Here is a 5,341-nt window from a genome sequence, read left to right on the forward strand (position 1 = left end):
CATGATAAAAGGAAACAACCTTCCTCTTCTCAACTCAAGAATAAATTAATCAACTCAAAGATATGATACTCAACTCAAAGGTACTCAACTCATGATACTCAAGGATAAAGCAACAATAAAAGATGCAATATATATGGAAAGCTTTTAAAACAGTAGATGGTAACTCAATGTATTGAAGAATACAATAATAACTCAGTTTGTATATATAAAAATACAATATAACTATGTGGGAGTTTCTCTAACCGACAACCATCACTATAAGTTATGTGTGATACAACGTCTCCCTTACGCTGCCAGAACTGTCCTATACTTTTCTGGGGTATAGAACCTCTCAACTAAATAGATCCACTAGTTTATGCTAAAAAGCATTAAGGAATCATCTAAAAAGTATGACCCTTTCTACCCACGTTGGCTACATGATTTATGGGGGCTGTGAGTTGTATGAACTCTCTCCCATATCAGTGTTCAATAGTACTCCCAAAATATACTAGCTCATATGTTTAAAAACATAACTCTTTTTTTGTTTTGACATTATTACTAAAAAATCTCTCTTAAAAGAGATGGTACTCAAACTGCTCAAAACTCTTTTGGAAATCTCAGTTTCCTCTCATCTTAAATGTAAAAACATTTACTCTTGGAAATACTTAGTTCCTATCACTACACCATTTTAGGCCTACGGCCACCCAAGTAAAGTGTAGCCTAAACTAGCAAAAAGTGTGGCATTTGATAAAAGGCTACACTTTTGGACTTTAAGCAACGCTTTTTAGGGGATGACCTAAAGAATCGTAACCTTTGACATTAGGCAACACTTTTTAAATGTCGCCATCTTTGGCTACACTTATAAAGTGTAGCCAAAGAGGTATAAGGGCACGCTTTGTTGTGATGAATTAGTGACACCTATTTTTTATCATACTACACTTAAAAGCGTTGCCTTTGCTTGTTATTGGTCACACTTAAAAAGTGATGCCTTTTTTATCTCATCAAGAGCAACACTTATAAACTGTAACTTTATATCTCATCTAGAGCAACACTTATAAAGTGTAATTTTTTCTTATGTACAAGATAACATTGGACGTCCTACAGCAACACTTTTAAAGTGTGGCAATGTTGTGTAGAATTTTGTAGCCACAATTTTTTATTTTTAAGAACAATAATTTTTATTTGCATATATTCAATATATAATCACATAATTAAATATACAAGTGACCTAAAGCACAAAATTAGCTAATAATTAAATCGAAGCTTTATATTTCAAATAAACTTCGAGAAACATGTCTTGTACAATCAATACTTAGAAAGTGATTGCTTAAAGATCTCTACTATCAATAAATTCCAAAAAACCAAATGCATTCAAACGTATATGATAATAGTACAAAAACTCTTCATTGTTCACTACAATAGACCGAGTTTACTTTTGACCACATGCAATTCAAATTCAATTACCGGCATTTTCCTGCACATTCAAAATAATTATAAGTTAGTGAAATAAATGTGGAAGTGCATAATTGGATAGTATTCACTGTAAGCCAACCAATCCAAATCAATATATATATATGCAAATCATACAGAACATTTATCAGCACGTGAATTTTGGATTACTGCATGTATTGTAAACACAAAGTACACTTGTTACATGTCTAAATTGGGCAGGAACTGGGAGCTGCCCATTTCATTAATCAAGAAAGAGCTCAAGAGACTAGCTCTCACATTCACACGTTGATATTAAGCAAAGAGATGAGGAATTTAAAAAAAGAAAAGAGTTGGAGGCTGATAGGAAGAACAAAAACAAAGGGGAACAAGGCGAACAAGATTGCAGAAACCTGCAACTGCAATACACAAATAGAGAGCATGGAAACACCAGTTCACAATACCAGCAGCACCAAAAAGAGGAAATAATAACAAGCCAGCTGATGAAGAATGGCAAACTCAGAAGAGGAAAGCTTACAGGCCAGTTCAACATAGCATGGACAGACCAAAATCTCCTAACGAAACATTGCAGCAGCAACAGACTCATCACACAAGTATGACTACTAATTCTGCACTCCCTACTTCTAATAATTTCATTGATCTTTCTATGCAGGATCAACCAAACAATCAAGAAAGAGCTGAAAATCAGAATTCGAAACATAAGGATACAATGGAGACACAAATTAATAATAAGTCAACCACTGACAACATGTTGGGCATGAGAACACTCACATTGATCATAGTCTAGACCATAGAGCCCCTACTACCCCCCTCAGCATCACATTCAGAATAAACAACAAGTTCCAGACAGGTCTCAGGTTAATGCTACAAGTCAGGGTCATAAATTATTTAATCTGAAGTTGTTTTCTGCTTTTGCAAAAAATTCAAGAGAAACCTATATCTTAAAGTTATAATAAGATCCATTTTAAATAAAATCATAGAGTAAAAATGGCGGTTTAGCAGCATGGGAACCTACAGGAGCCTCTAAGTATTTGGAGGTAACACAATATTCCTATTTCTTTGATTTATTTCGAGGTTGTTAAAAACCTTCAACCATTTTAACTTTCTTGTTCTGTTTTATTCACCGACAGCTGCTCAATCATACTGAATTTTTCACGGACATTGTCATCGAGCATGAGTAAGATCACTATACTTCCTCTCTCTTTCCCTTTTCCTATTCGTCTCCATTTTACAGCTTGACACTAATTAAACATCAATCCAGTGCAGAAAATTCAGGACAACAATGATAATATTTTAGGGAGGCAAGATCTTATTGCCCTACAGGTGATAACAGTCAGCAGAATGGGAAAGATAATGATCAGTCTCCTTCCAACAACAAATCAAAAGGTAAACCAAGCAAGAAAAAGAGAGAAGCAATTAAAAGAAGACAACAAAAAGAGGCTGAGATACAGCATTCCAAAGTACAGGAAAGATAGATTCCTAGAAACAAGAATTAACGGCAACAGGATGACAACTCAAACCACATCAGAACAGAGCTAACTAGCACAAGTTACAACAAACTCACTCACAAAAATACAACAAAGTCTCTAACCTTCGAAGAAATCTAAAAGGGACAGCTTTAACTATGAGAATCAGTTTAAGCAATGAAAACTAAAACCATCTCTCACAACAACCATCACAGTTCAAAGCAGTAAAACAACAAGGGGGAAAAAGTACACAACTACAACACAAAATCACTAGAGTCCTCCTTCAACACAATACAACACTCATACAACTAAAAATATATATTAAAAAAAATAGGTATAGAAGCTGAGAGGAGACAATGAGTTACAAAAACAAAGTAAAATTTCAAAGATTCAAGATAGTAAAATAAGTTCAGAATTTCTTTACCAAGAACACCAACTCAACTAGAAGAAAAATAATATGCAGACTATTAACAGAAAATGTGAAATACAAAATACCTTTTGAAGAACCGAATCATGAGCTGACCTTGAAGAATGTAGAAGATTTGTGCCTCTTACAGCTTGTGCGATACTTGCATCAATAGGTGAAGCAAGGTTAGATCCAACACACCCTGGTATATCTTAAAAATTCAATCCAGGGTTGTTTTGCAGCAATTGAGTGAATAAATGTTGCATTTCTTGTCTCAATTCTTCCTTTAGAGAAGTGATTTCATTGGCATGCTTTTGTTTTAGATTGTTAATTTCCTCATCTTTCTTCAAAGAACTTGTTGTCACTGATCTACCATAGCACCTAAGTCGATCAGGCTGCTCCTTTCCAAACACTGCCCTAAATGCATCATCAGTTGTTTCCCCAGAATTTTGGCGATTCTGAAGTTCAGCCTATTGAATAAAATTGGCATCCATAGTGAATTGCAAGTACTATTTCATTTCCAGTCCTATGATAGCGATCAAGAACTAAAAAAATCTGACAACTTTTCCTAGCAAACAATTCAGCGACATCGACAAAGAATTGATATCTCCTCGCGCTTGCACAAAAAGAAGCACAAGAAGAAGAACAAGAAGAAGAAGAAGAAGAAGAAGAAGAAGAAGAAGAAGAAGAAGAAGAAGAAGAAGAAGAAGAAGAAGAAGAAGCACAAGAAGAAGAAGAAGAAGCATAAGAAGAAGAAGAAGAAGAAGAAGAAGAAGACGAAGACATGCGTGATAAAATTCAATGGAGTCAAACTCCCCACAATATATAAATTTTAAGTCTGAATCAAATTCACTACTAATCCTCTTTAAAAAACTTACTATTGCAACTTGGGTATCAGCCTGGATTTCCTTTCCCGTCTTGGTACGAGTTGCAATAAACATTTCAGGCTTTGATGGTTCTTCGTTGTTGTCTTTGGCTGCACGCTACAAATTATATAAAAAAAATTAAAAAAACATCAGTATGTTCTAATAAAGTACAAAAAAATGAAATTCATATTTTTGAAGAAATGTCAGCTAAGTATTACCAATGCCACACGTACTCTTGCAAAATTAATAGGTCTCATTCGATGCCTCCACTTTTGTTTTTTCCTGTTTTGAGAATTCATCTTGCATATGGCCTATTATTAAATAAAAAGAGATAATTGAATTGATAAATAAAAAAACAATAGATATGATGCAAAATATGTCAATGAGTAGAAATGCACTATTTTAGCCTTACTTGAACAGTTGGGTGTTTCCAATACTCGATCAACTGACGGAATTGATTATCTGGAATGCCATCAGAACGTTTTGCCAGCATATCCTCAAGGGTACTGTTTATATCAAAAAAATTCTCTTTAATTGTTTGCTTGTGTCACCTCCAAGCATCCCGAAGGCCAGTCATCACCCACTTCTTTCCTTCTACTGGAATTAGAAATTTGGACTATGCAAAATAAAATATATTTAGCTTCAGTAAGTAAAAACAAATAATAAAATATGCAATCTCAAGAGTGATTGTTCTTACATTGATAAATTCTCACATGCGCTTTTTAGTATCCTTGGCACCACATGCCAACAAGTGTACATCAAGCTGATGAATATAGGATTCCTTGCAATTATTCTTATAAAGTTGCTTAATTGTGACACTATCTTATTAGTTGGTCCCACTGCTTGTCCTTTATCAAATGTCACCTCTTTTCTTTCTTTCAAATTTCTTGCGTGAATATCCTTACATGTTGTTTGTGCTCGAACTTTTTTTGACTTCGATATTTCTAGATTGATGTAGCAGACAGGAAATAAGATATTTCTTTTATAACGAGTACGAAATCTTACAAGGTTTAAGATATACCTTTTGTACTACAATCAATGTCAATTTCCTCTTCGACATCACATTCATCTCCACCGAGTTGTTCTTGATCCACAAGATCATCCAATCCTATGTTATGTTCATTAATAATAGGATCATGAATATCATGTTCATTGTGTATCTGTTGCTTATCCAG

The 5,341-nt window shown here is 34.2% G+C and overlaps 1 pseudogene; it reads right to left on the bottom strand.

Moving 5' to 3' along the window:
• Positions 1-2,844: 2,844 nt before the first annotated feature.
• Positions 2,845-4,465, bottom strand: LOC125873848 (uncharacterized; annotated as a pseudogene).
• Between the last annotated feature and the right edge of the window lie 876 nt (positions 4,466-5,341).

The sequence above is a fragment of the Solanum stenotomum genome, chromosome 8, assembly GCF_019186545.1.
Source record: "Solanum stenotomum isolate F172 chromosome 8, ASM1918654v1, whole genome shotgun sequence".
Classification (NCBI taxonomy): domain Eukaryota; kingdom Viridiplantae; phylum Streptophyta; class Magnoliopsida; order Solanales; family Solanaceae; genus Solanum; species Solanum stenotomum.